This window comes from Balaenoptera ricei, chromosome 6, assembly GCF_028023285.1.
Source record: "Balaenoptera ricei isolate mBalRic1 chromosome 6, mBalRic1.hap2, whole genome shotgun sequence".
Classification (NCBI taxonomy): Eukaryota; Metazoa; Chordata; class Mammalia; order Artiodactyla; family Balaenopteridae; genus Balaenoptera; species Balaenoptera ricei.
This window is the reverse complement of record NC_082644.1, coordinates 33973505-33991404: the sequence shown is the minus strand read 5'-3', so window position 1 is coordinate 33991404 and position 17900 is coordinate 33973505.

Below are 17900 nucleotides of genomic sequence, written 5' to 3'. Positions count from 1 at the left end.
ACAATTAGTAAATATGTTTGGTGTCACATTAAGACATTTTCTATTTTTAAAAAAGCACATATTTTCTAGAAACCATAAGTAATATTTATAAGTTGGCTAAAATCTATTTAATGCTAATGAAAAAGACAGTTCATAATTGCCTACTTGTTGGTTTTTGGTAGAAACTAGGTTTTAAGGCTAAGAATTAAAATATGTGTAACAAAAACTACTATAATAATAAGGGAAACATTTCAGAATGTAAGGAAAGTAGGAGGCATGTTTTCAGTAAAACAAGGTGTGAGAAATGGAAATTCATTTTGTTAAGGGAAAGGAAACCCTGAAGGAAAAATTTTATGCATTGTAAATACTGGCTAATATTAGACTGAATTTGATTAAGTAAATAAATTTTAATATTAAAAGTAAAATGATACAAAACCTGAATCTGTTTTTCTCTCTTTCAAGAGGATAAAGTTTTCTTAAAATACTGATCTGCTTTTGATAACAGATTGTAAATTTCTCTACCTTTAACTGGTAATCTATTGTAAGTTTCTGTATTTTCCTTCAAAATCTTTTATTGTCACTTTGGTTAAATGAATAAGCATTGTTCCACAGTGACCTATGATCCTGTTTGACCAAGTCTTTTGAAACCTTTTGATATTTTTGACAAACTTCCCAATATTGAATTCTAATCAAAATTCTTTTGACCTCTAACTTTGGGATGCTTCACAGAGGACCCCTGAAGCATCTCAGAGAGAGAGAAATATTAAGCTAATTAGGTTTATTTGGTATGTTAAATCACATGGGAAGCATTGTGGTGATGAGTGGTGATGAGTGGTGATGAGTGGTGACAAATTGGTTACATTATATGGGTAAAAGTTATTAATATAGATATTCTAGAAATTATATGGAATTCCAAAAAATCCATTGTCCTAGTACAATGTTTTCAGGCATAATTCTAGTAATTATCTTAAATTGTTTTATGTCACAGCAGTAACCGAGTGTCTTTGTCAGTTGCATTGCAATCAGATCTTTAACATTGCATTTTAATGTCTTTAGTCATTTATAGACTGTTATTGTCTTACTCTGATGCTTTTGCAAAAAATGCTTCACCTTTAAAAAGATTCATAGAAAGAACTTTTTGACAAGCATAGATTTCTGATAACTTTCAGAGCACACCATTGAACTGGGTAATAAATTAAAGAATTCTAATGAAAAACTTGATGGCTTCATAAAACAGTTACCTGAGGATTAAGACCAAGGATTACTCACATAGGACTGAGTGAACTGATGGGTATGGTTATAATTTTTTATTTTTGTCTGAAATATTACTGGTTTTTAATCAGTGTTTTCCAGATATAAGGAAATTCTCTCCCTCGAGCTAGTTATGACTTACAGAAATTTGGTAAATTATACTTTTACAAGTAGAATTGAAACATTTGTCTTTTCCCTCTACCTGATCCCTCCTATGTTCCCAGCAGCGTCATCAGGTAAATAAAGAAGCTCACCTCCTAACAGGTGCAGGAATTTCAAGGTATTTAACAGACCTCAAAAAGAGAGGAATTCACCCATATATATAGGTGTGGCAGGCAGAATCTGTGGCATGCCCTTGGTGTGGATTTCCTGGCCTTGAGAGGTTTTTTAAAAAGTTCAATCTGAGATTTTTTTATGAAAAGTTCCAGCACAACCAATTTAAAAGAGCCTATGCGGTCAATTAACCAGAATTGTTTTGCAAACAAATTAGTCTTAATTTGGCTATATTTGGTAGAAATTAGGGTAATTTTAGAGAGAAAAGATTATGTTTCAGTGAATGTTAAATTCTAGTTTTGTTACTTGATGTCTGTATTTACTGCCTAAGACTCACTTCCCAGATAGCTCCTTGATGTTATATTATTTCAAAGTTTAAGTGAATTGTTAAAAAGACACTCTAAGTTTGTTTCTGAAGCTTATCACAGTAATCTATTTTAGGTAAAGATCAGATGCTACATGACCTGCAACCGGAGATTATGCACACTGGAAAAGATATCAGATAAAGGACTTTTTACAGCTGCACTGGAAGGGAAAACATCAGGCCTCCTCCTGAATAAACTGTAACTCGTTTTTCTTATTCTAAGACCAACATTACCAGACCAGGATGAGAAGAAAAGGACATCTGCCGACAGATGTCCCAACTGTACACAGCTGACCCAAATGCTGGACCAGGCCTGTATACTAATTACTTTGACAATTGCTCACACTTTTGCTCATTAACCAAATATATTTATTCCTTGAGCTCAATCATTTGAAAGTTTCTAAAATCAATAAAATTGCTGGGTTTGTGGCAACCTGTGTCCAGTACTCTTAGGTTGCCTTGGTGGATTTCTCTTCTCTAAGTCTCTAAGGGATGGCCCTTAGAAATTTTATTTTAGAAAAAAGAAACTTTAGCACTGTGAAAGTTAACATTACTGTCAATATCACTTAGTGAGACCCTCTTTCTTGGCCAATTAACGATACCTGTCCTGAACCTGGTCATAAATACTCCTTTTCACTAGTTGTTAAACATTGGGTATCTCCTAATAGGACCCAGTGGATTTATGGAACAAGTTTATGGCCTTGGCTCTCCCCAGGTTGGTTGGAAAGATGAACATGTGGTTTCCCTTGGGCTCAAGATCATCTGTGGTTAGCTTGGAAACAGCCACTGCCAATCTGTCTTTAATATGAACAAGCTAGTTTCTATCAGTTTTCCAGTGGTATGACCATTTGACCATGATATTTGTTAACTCATCATATGACACATGAAGAATCACATTTCCACTCTGAATGATCCTCTTGTCAGCTTAGGGGAAATACTAGGAAATGGTTTGGTTGGGTGGTTCTTGACTTAAATCTTTACTAATGACATTGTTCTCTATAAATTAATGAACATGCACCATGCACATGCATGGTAAAATTGGCATAAGTCCAGTTGGAATTGACCATTAGTCCTTGCCAGACATCTTACTGGTGGTATAAGCCCCTAAAAGGAAAGAAAGAACTGCGCTATTAAGACCCAACATCTAGAGACTTGATGTACCCAGGCCCAGGGCATGTAAGCAACCAACCTGGAATTGAGGGACCAAATATTTGATCACTTAATGCTTTCTATCAAAAGATTAATGATCTAGCACAGGGAGATCAGCTCGGTGCTTTGTGACCACCTAGAAAGATGGGATAGGGAGGGTGGGAGGGAGACACAAGAGGGAGGAGATATGGGGATATATGTATATGTATAGCTGATTCACTTTGATGTAAAGCAGAAACTAACACACCATTGTAAAGCAATTATACTCCAATAAAGATGTTTTAAAAAAAAAGATTAATGATGATCAAAAGGGGGAAATTGATGAAATACATATTTTATGGCAAGATGAGAAATATTTAAACATAAAACACTCCTTTCCTCTCTCCTTTCTTCCTCTCTCTCCTCTCTCTCCCTCTCATCTCTGTCTTCTCTTTCTCCCTCCTGTCCTTTCTCTCTTTCTTTTCCCCTTTTCATATTTTATCACTGATGCAGTATTGTGATTTATAAGAAGAGTATATATTTGGTCATTTAGATTACCAAAATGTATTTGATCTTCATCCACAGCTCCTGAAACCCTTACAATTTTCTGATCAATACAAGCAATGGGAGTATCTTTTGTTATAATATTTGGTCTCATGTTCTCAGTTCCTGAAAAATGCTTCAGGACCATAAAATGAAATGGGTCTTTTTATTTATAACAAGCCCTTTCAACACAATGAGGATGACTTTTGGATCCTACCCCAGGATGGGGGCTGGTTGTCAGGAAAACCAACCATGTGATTAGAGGGTTGGAATTTTCAGTCCCACTCCCTGATTCCCAGGAAGGGGAGAGTTGCTTGAGGTTGAATCAGTTGTCATTGGCCAGTGGCCAGTGGGTTAGTCAATCATGACTACGTAAGCCTCCATAAAACCCCCAAAGGTCAGATTTTTGTCTTTTTTAGGGACCTTCCACATTGGGGAACCAGAACACCTCCACATGCCGCTGTTCCAAGTCCCCAAGCTCCTCTGGGACAGAAGCTCCTCTGTTTGGCAAGACTTTGCCCTATGTATCTCTTCATCGGGCTGTTGACTCGTATCCTTTAATATCCTTTTATAATAAATCTGTGATCTGGTGAGTAAAACAGGTTTCCCTTAGTTCTGTAAGCCATTCTAGCAAATTAATTGAACTCAAGGAGAGTGTCGTGGGAACCTCTGATTGATAGGCAGTTGGTCAGAAGCACAGATAATAAAGTGTCTCTGCTCCAAGCTCCAAGTACTTCCACCATTCGTTACACTACCAGTAAAAGAAGGGGAAGAAAGAGGAAGAAATGATAGAATATGTGCTCAGGTCAGAGCCCCTGCAAGACCCCTCCTCTTGGAATGTGGCACAGGAACAGAAAGAGCTGTTGTTGGCCAAGGCAGGGTCTAGATGGTGCAGAAACAAAGCAGGGGAACCCAGTTAGGGGGACCCCCTTCAAATACCCACTTGGGAGATTGTTTTAAGAATTATGACAGGAGGGCTTCCCTGGTGGCGCAGTGGTTGAGAATCTGCCTGCCAATGCAGGGGACACGGGTTCGAGCCCTGGTCTGGGAAGATCCCACATGCCGCGGAGCAACTGGGCCCGTGAGCCACAATTACTGAGCCTGCGCGTCTGGAGCCTGTGCTCCGCAACAAGAGAGGCCCGCGCACCGCGATGAAGTGTGGTCCCCACTTGCCGCAACTAGAGAAAGCCCTCGCACAGAAACGAAGACCCAACACAGCCAAAAATAAATAAATAAAATTAAAAAAAAAAAAAACTATGAATTACTATACAAATATTAAAAAAAAAAAAAAAGAATTATGATAGGATATACCAGCACAGGTCTTGGCACACAGGAACATCTACTCAATGGATGCTATTATTACTATTATTAAAACTGTTATTACTAGTTTGAGTTTTTCTTCTTTTTCATTATTTTGAAACAGAGGATTTTTGTCACTTCATTTTTTGAATTTTTTTTTGCTTCCCTGGGTTTGCCCCAGAGAAGAGAAATGGCACTCCAGGGATTGCAGAGTGTCACCTGAATTTAGCAGAGGCATGCACACAGACTGGACTCTGGGACCTGACAGATTAGATGCAGAGGGAGTAAAAAAGGAAAATCATAGAAAGAGAAATATTCTTTGGAAGATAATAATGTCCACATTAATAAAAAAAATCCACCACCAATTGGGCCAAGGAAAGCCCTATCAGTGCTGGAACCCTGACTCTCTTCTCTTGAGTATACAACTCTGGGAATTCCTAGTTCCAACTAGAAGATTCACAGATGAGCCCTTGGAACAAATCCTCCTGGGACTAGCAGGACTAAGTGGGTTGGAGGTGGGGGTAACCATGCAGGAATCAAATGCAGATGAGGGGTGAGGAGAAACTTGCCATTCATTAATAAATACATGGAGAATTGGAAGTCTGTCACTTAATGTTCTATTTCAAACTGCCTGTTTTAAAATCTTGCATTGCAAGACAACAATAGCTTAATCTGACCATGGTCTGGACTTGTGTTTTAGTTAGCCAGCACTTGATCTACTCCAGAACTTTATTCCCATCACCACATATATAGTCTGAGTTCCAATCTCTTTGCCGGCCCTTGTTTTAATCAGGTTTGGTAAGACACACATGGAATGACTGTCATGAATGAAGAAGTTTATACTCACAGATCTCTAGAATCAGGAGGCATGGCACACTATGGCACACAGGGCCACATGGGGAAGGACCAGGGTTAGTCAGGAGGAAAAGAGGAGTGAAAGGGGAGAGCATGGCCCAGAGCCTTTATTGGGGTTTTTGAGGGAAGGATTGGATGAGACAGGGTATGTACACCAAGTAGCCATAAGATTGGCTAGTTTGAATAATTTGGTGTGCTTTAGGCTATAAGGGTCATTCCTAGTTGCCTGGTATATGGCCCTGGGGTGATTTAGGGCAGGGGGAATATTGGTTAGGTGTGTGTTTTATAAAGGAAACAGTTGGGAATGTGGGCTCTGGATTGGTTGGTTTGTATATCAAAGGTGCAGTTGAAGGGTGTAGTTTGCTATATCTAGGAATTAGCTAGCTCCCTATGGTGGTAAGGGGGAGTCTCCAGAGTCAAGGCCCTAAAGGCCAGAGCATCAAGAATACAAAAATAAGAAATTATAGTCAGTACAGCATGGATAACAGCTAGCAGATACTCCTGAATAAAGTCTCCATATTCCCTGTTGCCTCCAATGCCATGCTAGCTGGGCTCAAGGCATCAGGTGTCTACCCTGCATGCCTACTGTCTGTGACCTGGGCACAACTGGTGACTGAATGGTCAGAGAAAACTGGAGATTCCAGATAAATTATTATGGGGGCAGAGTGGCTCTGGGATCCTCCTGTTGTCTCATAAGAATCCCACCCCATTATTTCCAGTTCTTCCAGCCTTCTCTCAATGGCTGTACATTCCCAGGCTCAGAATCCTTGGGCTTCTTCCTATTCATAGCCACTGAACACTGTTGAGGGTGTCATGAGGAAGGAGCTAAGGGGCAGAGGAGTCTAGGGACTCTAGTTAAACCCTGGCCTCTCTCTGGGCTTATGATCAAAGGGAACTTTCGTATGTGTTCATGTGAAAAGACAAGACCCATAGTTTTCCTCATATCCTCAAAGGCTGTAAAAGGTTTGCTGAGAACAATAATGATAATAATAATAATACCTAACATCTATTGAATATTTAATGTGTTCCAAGTGTTATTTTAAGCTCTAAGTATCAACTTTTAATCCTCACACAACCTTCTGAGGAAGAGAGATTCTAGATAACTTCCTTGTAGTCACACTGATCACCAGGGATCAGCAACTCTGGCTTTCAGGTCAAATCTGTCCCACTGCCTCTTTCAAATCGTATTTATTCATCAATTTATCTATCTATTTATTTTATTGTGGTAAAATACACATAATATAAAATTCACCATTTTATTAATTTAATTTTTATTTTTGCAAATTTTAAAAATTGAAGTATATTTGATTTATAATATATGAGTTACAGGTGTACAATATAGTGATTCAATATATTTATAGATTATATTCCATTTAAAGTTCTTATAAAATATTGGTTATATTCCCTGTGCTGTATGATATATTCTGTAGCTTATCTATTTTATACATAGTAGTTTGTATCTCTTAATCCCCTGTCTGTATCTTGCTCCTCCTCTCTTCCCTCTCACCACTTTTAACCACTAGTTTGGTCTCTATACCTGTGAGTCTGTTTCTGTTTTGTTATATTAACTAGTATGTTTTATTTTTCAGATTCCACATATAAGTAATATCATACAGTATTTGTCTTTCTGTGTGTGATGTATTTTACCAGGGAAAATACACTCCAAGTCCACCCATATTGTTGCAAATGGCAAAATTCTGTTCTTTTTTATGGATGAGTAGTATTCCATTGTATATATATATATCACATCTTCTTTATCTTTTAAACCTGATGACACTTAGGTTGCTTCCTTATTTTGGCTATTGTAAGTAGTGCTACTATAAACATTGGGGTGCATGTATATTTTCTAATAAGTGTTTTTAGTTTCTTTGGATATATACCCAGCAGTGGAATTGCTGGATCATATGTTATTTCTGGTCTAATGTGTTATTTTAATTTTTTGAGGAAACTCTATGCTATTTTCCATAATGGCTGTACAAATTTATTACACATTCCCACCAACAATGTACAAGTGTTCCCTTTTCTCCACATCTTCACCAACATTTGTTATTTGTGGTCTTTTTGATGATAGCCATTTTGACAGCTGTGAAGTGATTTTGATGTTTTGTGGTTTTGACTTGCATTTTTCTGATGATTAGCGAAGTTGAGCATCTTTTCATGTGCCTGTTGGCCATCTACATGTCTTCTCTGGAAAAAATGTCTATTCAGATCTTCTGCCCATTTTTTAATCAGTTTTTTGGAGTTTTTTGATATTGAGTTGTATGAGCTGTTTATAGAGTTTAGATATTTACCCCATATTAGTCATATCATTTGCAAATATCCTCCTCCATTCAGTAGGTTGTCTTTTTGTTTTGTCAATGGTTTCCTTTGCTGTGTAGAAAGATTTTAAGTTAGATCCCATTTGTTTATGCATTAAATATGTAGATTGCTTTGGATAGTAAGGACATTTTCACAATACGAATTCTTCTAATTCATGAGCATGGAATCTCTTTCCACTTCTTCGTATCATCTTCAAATTCTTTCATCAATGTTTTGTAGTTTTCAGAGAATAGATCTTTCACTTCCTTGGTTAAGTTTATTCCTAGGTATTTTATCCTTTTCGATGCAATTTTAACTGGGATTGTTTTCTTGTTTTCTCTGTCTGGTAGTTCATTATTAGCGTATAGAAAAGCAACAGATTTCTGTAAATTAATCTTTCATCCTGCAACTTCACTGAATTCATTTATTAGTTCTAATAGTTTTTTTGGTGGAGGCCTTAGGGTTTTCTATGTATAGTATCATGTCATCTGCAAATAGTGACAGCTTTACTTCTTCTGTTCCAATTTGGATGCCTTTTATTTCTTTTTCTTTTCTGCTTGCTGTGGGTAGGACTTCCAATACGGTGTTAAATAGAAGTGGTAAGAGTGAGCATTCTTGTCTTGTTTCTGATATTAGAAGAAAAGCTTTTGGCTTTTCAACACTGAGTATGATGTTAGCTGTTGGTTTGTCATAAATGACCTTTATCATGTTGAGATATGTTCCCTCTATACCAACTTTGCTGAGAATTTTTATTAAGAATTCATGTTGAATTTTGTCAAATTCTTTTGCTGTGTCTATTGAGATGATCATGTGACTTTTACCTTTTCTTTTGTCATTGTGGTGTATCACATGATTGATTTTCAAATGTTGAACTATCCTTACATCCATAGAATAAATCCTACCTGATCATGGCATGTGATCCTTTTTATATATTGCTGAATTTGATTTTATAATGTTTTGTTGATGATTTTTGCCTCTGTATTTATCAGAAATTTGGGCTTGTAATTTTCATTTTTGTAGTTTTTGTCTGGCTTTGATATTAGGGTAATGGTGGCCTAGTGGAATGAATTAGGGAGTGTCCCCTTCTCTTCAATTTTTGGAATATTTTGAGAAGGATAGGCATTAGCTCTTCTTTAAATGTTTGGTAGTCTTCCCTTGTGAAGCCATGAAGTCCTGGACTTCTGCTTCTTGGAATTTTTTTTTCTTTGTTACTAATTCAATTTTACTGTTAGAGATCATTCTGTTCAGATTGTCTATTTATTTCTGATTCAATCTTGGAAGATTGTATGTTTCTAGAAATTTATCTATTTCTTCTATGTTGTCCAGTTTGTTGGCAAATAATGGTTCATAGATTTCTCTTATGAATTTTTTGTATCTCTGTGATATTGGTTGTAATTTCTCCTCTTTCACATCTTTTTTAAAAATTTGGCTCCTGCCTTTTTCCTAATGAACTGGGCTAAAAGCTTATTAATTTTGTTTATCTTTTCAAAAAACAGGTTTTTTGTTTCATTAATCTTTTATGTATATATTTTGGTCTCTATTTTATTAAATTTCCTCTCTGATCATTATTAGTTTCTTTCTTCTGCTGACGTTGGGTTTGTTCTTTTATTTTTTTTTCTAATTCCTTTAGATGGTAGGTAAGATTGTTTATTTAAGATTTTTCTTGTTTTTCGGGTTAAGCCTGTATTGCTATAAACTTTCCTCTTAGAACTGCTTTTGCTTTCCAAAATCCAAAGATTTTGGAAAGTTGTGTTTTTATTTTCACTTTTCTTGAGGTATTTTCTGATTCCCTCTTTGGCTTCTTCATTGACACATTGCTTTATTAGTGGCATGTTGTTTACTTTCCATGTATTTGTGTTTTTCCCATTTTTCTTCCTGTAATTGATTTCTAGTTTCATATCATTGGGGTCAGGAAAAAATGCTTGATATAATTTCTATCCTCTTAAATTTGTTGAGACTTGTTATGTGTCCTAGCATGTGATCTATCCTAGAGAATGTTCTATGTGCAATTGAAAAGAGTGTGTATTCTTCTGTTTTTAGATGGAATGTCTTGTAGATATTGTTAAGTCCAACGGGTCTAATGTGTTATTTAAGACCACTGTTTCCTTACTGATTTTCTGTCTGGATGATCTGTCCATTGATGTAAGTGAGATGTTAAAGTCTCTTACTATTTATTGTATTATTGCCAAATTTTTCCTTTATGTCTGTTAATATTTGCTTTATATATTTAGGTGTTCCTATATTAGGTGCATACATGTTAACAAATGTTATATTGTCTTTTTGTATCAGTACCTTTATTATTAATAATTCCTTTATTTGTCTTTTGTTATAGACTTTGTTTTAAAGTCTACTTTGTCTTAGATGAGTATTGCTATCCAGCTTCCTTTTCATTTCCATTTGCATGTAATATCTTTTTCCATACCTTCACTTTCAGTCTGTGTGTCTTTAGCTCTGAAGTGAGTCTCTTGTAAGTAGAGTACAGATGGGTCACATTTTTATCCAATCAGCCACCTATGTGTTTTGATTGGAGCACTTAGTCCATTGACATTTAAAATAATCATTGATAGCTATGTGCTTATTACCATTTGATTACTTGTTTTCTGGTTGTTTTTATAGTTCTTCTCTATTCTTTTCTTGTACTTTTAGTTTCTTCCCTCGTAGCTTGGTGATTTTCTTTAGTGGTATGCTTTTGTTCCTTTCTATCTAGTTTTTATGCATCCCTATGTTTTTGATTTGTGCTTATGATGGAGTTCATGTAAGCTGATTTGTAACTATGACTACTTATTTTAAACTGGTAGTCATTTAAGTTCAAACACACTCTAAAAGATCTACATTTTTTACTCCCCTCCTACATATTTTGTGTTTTTGATGTTATATTTTACAACTTCATGTTCATCCCTTTACTGATTTTTGTAGTTAGAGTTGATTTTACAATATATTTTGGCTTTTAATCTTTGTACTAGCTTATTTAAATGTTTGACCCTCAGCCTTTACTATATATTTGGCTTTACTAGTGGAATTTTCCATTCCCTATAGATATTTGCTTCTTGTTGTAGCATTTTCTTTTCCATGAAAAGAAAACCCTTTAGCATTTCCTTAAAGGTTGGTTCAGTATTGACAAACTATTTTAGTTTTTGCTTGTCTGAGAAGTTCTTTATCTCTCCTTCTACTCTAAATGATAATCTTGCTAAGTAGTGTACCCTAGATTGCAGGTTTTTCCCTTTCATCACTTTGAATATATCATGCCACTCCTGGCCTGAAAAATTTCTGCAGAAAAATCAGCTGACAGCCATATGGGGGTTCCCTTATATATGACTGTTTTCCTCTTGCTGCTTTTTACAATCCTCTCTTTATCTTTAACTTTTGCCATTTTAATTATATGTCTTGGTATGGATCTGTTTGGGTTCTTCTTGTTTGGGACCCTTTGTGCTTCCTGTACCTGGATATGTTTCTTTCTTCACATTTGGGAAGTTTCCAGCCATAATTTCATCAAATACGTTTTGACCTCATTGTCTTTTTTCTCCTTCTGGGACTCCTATAATGGAAATTTTGGTATGTTTGATGTTATCATTGAGGTCCCTTAAAATGTTCTTATTTTATTGTTTAATTTGTTTCTCTTTTTGTTTTTCTGGTTGAGTGATTTCCATCATTCTATCTTCCAGATCACTTATGTATACTTCTGTAACACCTAGTCTGCTGTTAATTTTTTCTAACATGTTTTTCATTTCAGTTATTGTAATGAACTCTTCAATTCTGACTGGTTCATTTTTGTATTTTCTAGTTCCTTATTAAAATTCTCACTGTGTTTATTTATTTCCCCCTAATTCAGTTAGCATTCTTACTACTAATGCTTCAAACTCTTTGCCTGGTAAATTGTTTATTGTTTCATTAATTGTTTTTTCAGGGGTTTTCATTTTCTCTTTTCATAAAAACAAAATCCTCTGTCTTCCAATTTTGGTTAATTTTCTCTGTCTCTATGAAATTAGGTTCAACAGTTACCTACTGCAATCTTGAAGGGGTGTTCTTGTCTGGGAGTGTCCCTGTACAGTCTGTATGTGTCCAGTAGCTTTGGTGGGATAGCTGGATCTGACTTGAACTCAAGTCATATCTTTCCCCAGGGAGTGCAGCCAGCTATCACATGGTCTTTTGTATGTCTTCACCTGGAATCTCTTGCCTTAGTCACTGTGGGTCTGTATAAGTAGTACCTATCATTTTTATACTTGAGTTCTGAGTTAGGAAAAATAGAGATGAGCATCTTACATCAGCCATTCAGGTATCCCCTAGATAGGTTAGAATAGATGCACACAATAATTTGCAAATAAAGTCAGCTTCCTCTGGTTCACAAGGAATAACTGGGAACTGTGATGTTACCTCTTAGAGACAGGGGCTGCCACTCTGCTGAGAAGGTGTTGGCACAAGGGTGAGTAAAAATGCCACATAGTTTTCCTTACATTTTGAAGATGATTTTTCTTGATTGGACATTTTCTTTGTCGCTGTGAATCTTTTACTTTTTTTCAGAGCTCTGACAAAACTGTTTCAGATTCTGCTTTAAAAAAATTTTTCTGTGAGAGAATGAGAGCTTAGAACTTTTGAGTCTGCCATTTTGCTGCCATCCCCTTTGAAAATAAAGCTTTTAAAAGAGCAGTATATTGCAGGAGGGATCGGGGCAAGAAGGTAGGAAAACACAGTGTGGAATCTGAATTTTATTAATTTAAGTGTGGCTGATAAATTATTTTAGGTATTGGGAAAAAATGGAGAGTAAAATGGAGTTCTTAGTTTAAAATGGGAGAAAATGAGTTTTTTGTTTAAAAGAGATTGAAATAGAAAATGTTTGCTTTCAACTTTGAAATTATAATTTTCTCTCAGCCATCTCAGAAGTGTTTTTAGGCCACTAAATGGTTGAAGTCAATCAAATGTTTTTCTCTGAGAAGAGAGATGGATGTGACCTTCATCATCATTAGAAAAGCTGCTGACAGCCCTCATCAGTCTTGTTGGCATTAATCTCACAGTAATCAAAATTAAATAAGTTGCCCTGGTAGAGACAGGTCAGTTACATATATGCTGTAAATGGTAGGTAGATGTAAACTTGAGGATGACATACACTTTGGAACAATAAAACCCAGTTTATATAGAGAGGAGTTGATGATGAAATTCTTTCTTTAGTTAACATTCACTTCAGTTTGATAAGAGCTAGGATTTTTTGTGATGCTTGGAAAGACAATCTGTTTATTACTTTTGAAAATTTAAACAGATGGGCTAACCCAGGTCTAAAGCAGTGGTTTTCAACCTTGATTTCACACAGGAATCATCTGAGGAGATTTCAAAATTATGGCTTACTGGAGTGAACCACAGAATAAATAGACTCTCTAGAGGTTTTTTCAAACATATTTATTGAGGTATAGTTTACATATGATAAAATTAACCTATTTAAAGTCTACATCATTTAAAAAAAATAAATTTTATTATTTATTTATCTATTTATTTATTTTTGGCTGCGTTGGGTCTTCGTTGCTGCGCATGGGCTTTCTCTAGTTGCAGTGAGCGGGGGCTACTCTTCATTGTGGTGTGTGGGCTTCTCATTGTGGTGGCTTCTCTTGTTGCAGAGCATGGGCTCTAGGTGTGTGGGTTTCAGTAGTTGTGGCACATGGCCTCAGTAGTTGTGACTCACGGGCTCTACAGCACAGACTCAGTAGTTGTGGCACATGGGCTTAGTTGTTCCATGGCATGTGGGACCTTCCCAGACCAGGGATCGAACCTGTATCCCCTGCATTGGCAGGCAGATTCTTAACCACCGTACCACAAGGGAAGTCCCATAAAGTCTACATCTTAATGATTTTTTGAAGTAAATTTATAAAGATGTATAATTATTTACGCAATCCAGTTTCAGAACATTTCCATCATTCCAAAAAGATTTCTTTCTCTTGCTGGTTTGCAGTTAATCACCACCTTTTTCTGAACCTTTCATAGAAATGGAATCATACAGTATGTGGTATTTTACATCTTACTTCTCTCTGCTTACATCACCCATATGTTCATGTATGTTGTTCACTTTTTCACATTAGATCTCTTAGCATATATATCACAGTTGCTTTAAATTCCTGGTCTGATAATTCCAACATCTCTGCCATATCTGAGTCTGGTTCTGGTTCTCCTCTGTCTCTTCAAACTGGTTGTTTTCTTTCAGTATGCATTTTTTTTTTTTTCCTGAAAGTAAAACATGATGTACTGGGTAAAATAATACTGAGGTAAACAGGCTTTTAGTGTGGGGTTTCGTTTATCTGGCTAGGAGTTAGTCTGTGTTTAGTGTTTGCTGTAGCTGTAGGTGTCCAGGACTAAAATTTCCTATGGTGTCCATGTTTTTACCTCTCCCATTATCTTTAGGTTTTCCTAGAGACTTCTTTAAAAAAAAAAAAAATCTTTACTGGATCATAATTGCTTTACAATGTTCTGTTAGTTTCTGCTGTACAAAAAGTGAATCAGCTATATGTATACATATATATCCCCTCCCTCTTGAGCCTCCCTCCCACCCTCCCCACCCCATTCCTCTAGGTCCTCACAAAGCACTGAGCTGCTCTCCCTGTACTATGCAGCAGCTTCCCACTAGCTATCTATTTTACACATAGTAGTGTATATATATCAATGCTACTCTCTCACTTCTTCCCAGCCTCCCCTTCCCCACCGTGTCCTCAAGTCCATTCTTTATGTCTGCATCTCTATTTCTGCCCTGCCACTAGGTTCATCAGTATCATTTTTCTAGATTTCATATATATGTGTTAATATAGAGTATTTGTTTTTCTCTTTCTAACTTACTTCACTCTGTATGACAGACTTTAGGTCCATCCACCTCACTACAAATGACTCAATTTCATTCCTTTTTATGGCTGAGTAATATTCCATTGTATATATGTACCACATCTTCTTTTATCTATTCATCTGTCAATGGACTTTTAGGTTGCTTCCATATCCTGGCTATTGTAAATAGTGCTGCAATGAACATTGGGGTACGTGCGTCTTTTTGAATTATGGTTTTCTCAGGGTATATGCCCAGTAGTGGGATTGCTCAGCTATATGGTAATTCTATTTTTAGTTTTTTAAGGAACCTCAATACTGTTTTCTATAGTGGCTGTATCAATTTATGTTCCCACCAAAAGTGCAGGAGGGTTCCCTTTTCTCCACACACTCTCCAGCATTTATTGTTTGTAGATTTTTTGATGATGGTCATTCTGACCGGTGTGAGGTGATACCTCATTGTAGTTTTGATTTGCATTTCTCTAATAATTAGTGACATGGAGCATCTTTTCATGTGCCTCTTGGCCATCTGTATGTCTTCTTTGTAGAAATGTCTATTTACGTCTTCAGCCCATTTTTGGATTGAGTTGTTTGTTTTTTTGATATTGAGCTGCATCAGCTGCTTGTGTATTTTGGAGATTAATCCTTTGTCAGTTGCTTCATTTGCAAATATTTTCTCCCATTCTGAGGGTTGTGTTTTCGTTTTGTTTATGGTTTCCTTTGCTGTGCAAATGCTTTTAAGTTTCATTAGGTCCCATTTGTTTATTTTTGTTTTTATTTTCATTACTCTAGGAGGTGGGTCAAAAAAGGTCTTGCTCTGATTTATGTCATAGAGTGTTCTGCCTATGTTTTCCTCTAAGATTTTTGTAGTATCTGGTCTTACTTTTAGGTCTTTAATCCATTTTGATTTTATTTTTGTGTATGGTGTTAGGGAGTATTCTAATTTCATGCTTTTACATGTAGCTATACAGTTTTCCCAACACCAATTATTGAAGAGGCTGTCTTTTCTCCATTGTATATTTTTGCCTCCTTTGTCAAAGATAAGATGACCATATGTGTGTGGGTTTATCCCTGGGCTTTCTACCCTGTTCCACTGATCTATATTTCTGCTTTTGTGCCAGTACCATACTGTTTTGATGACTGTAGCTTTGTAGTATAGTCTGAAGACAGGGAGCCTGATTCCTCCAGCTCCGTTTTTCTTTCTCAAGATTGCTTTGGCTATTTGGGGTCTTTTGTGTTTCCATACAAATTGTGAAATTTTTTGTTCTACTTCTGTGAAAAATGCCATTGGTAGTTTGATAGGGATTGCACTGAATCTGTAAATTGCTTTGGGTAATATAGTCATTTTCACAATGCTGATTATTCCAATTCAAGAGCATAGTATATCTCTCCATCTGTTTGTATCATCTTTGATTTCTTTCATCAGTGTCTTATAGTTTTCTGCATACAGGTCTTTTGCCTCCTTAGGTAGGTTTTTTCCTAGGTATTTTATTCTTTTTGTTGCAGTGGTAAATGGGATTGCTTCCTTAATTTCTCTTTCTGATTTTTTCATTGTTAGTGTATAGGAATGCAAGAGATTTCTGTGTATTAATTTTGTATCCTGCGACTTTTCTAAATTCGTTGATTAACTCTAGTAGTTTTCTGGTGGCATCTTCAGAATTTTCTATGTATAGTATCATGTCATTTGCAAACTGCCTGTTTTAAATAAGGTTTGAGACATGCAGTTCTTTCAGTTGTACTCTCTTGTTATTAAACAGGAGCCCTATTGATGAGGCTGTACATTATGAGGGGGAAGGGAAGTGGTCTATAGCTTATGCTTAAGTCTCAGTCTTTTAGTGTTCCTGTGACCCTGAGCTGTGACTTTCACAAGTGCTTCTCAGTTTTTTCCATCTCCCATGTGGAAGGCTAGATGGAGCTGGAGTTGTGTACGTTCCTTTCCCTGTTCAGTTAGGCCCAGTCAGTTATGGTTTTGCAAACCGTTTCTCTTGATAGAAGGCCTTATTCAGAACACAATGCCGTGTATGCATTTCAAAATGGCTCCTTTTCCCCCTTTTCTTTCTAGAAGGATGAGGGGAATTTTCTCAGATATTCATTGTGAGAGCCAGGTAGGGCTCCTGGAGGTAAAACACAAAAGTTGTGTGGCCTCCCTTAAGACTGGTCTTCCCTGGCATTTTTAACTCTCAAACTTGTCCATAGAGGGCCTCCAGCAATTTGTCAATTACATTTAAATATTTTGAACCCTCGTACTGGTGTTCACAGAGGTTTCTGCTCCTAGGCTTCTGTGGTAATTTGTGATTCTCTATCCTCCTGTCAGTATCTCCATTTTGGGGGCAATGCTTTGTCTTGTCATCTTAGTTCACTGACGGATTTAAGAAGAGTTGGATCTTAGTTTGTTCAGCTTTTTTCTTATTTGAGTATGGGAGTTACAATTTCCAAATTCTTTATGTGCTGGACTGTCATTAATTGATTTTTGTATGCTAAATCAATCTTGCATTTCTGGGATAACTTCTCCCCATGTTATACGTTGGTAGATTTACTTTGTTTAGAATTTTACCTGTACGTTTATGAAGGATAATAGTTCATAGTTTTCCTTTCTTGTAATATCTTTGTCTGACTTTGATATCTAGGTGCTATTGATCTCATTGAGTGAGTTGGTAAGTATTTACTCTTCCTCTATATTCTAAAAAATTTTATGAAGGATTGGTGTTATTTCTTCTTTAAATATTTGATAGCATTCACTAATGAAGTCATCTGGACCTGAGCTTTTCATTATGGGAAAATTTTAAATTACTAATAAAATTTATTTGCTTGTTATAGATTTTTGACTTCTTCCTGTGTCAGTTCTTGTATTTTGGGTCTTTCTCAGAATTTGTTCACTTGATCTAATATGTTAGCTTAAGGTTCTTCATACTATTCTTTTTAATACTTTTAATTTCTGCATGGTCAGTAGTGATGTCACCTCTTTCATATCAGATGCTAATAAATTATCTTTTCTCTTTTTCATAGTCAGTTTAGATAAAGATTTTCAATTTCTTTGATTTTTTTCAAACAGCCACCTTTGGGGTTGATTGATTTTTGTATTGTTTCTCTGTTTTTTCTTTTACTGATTTCACTCTAATCT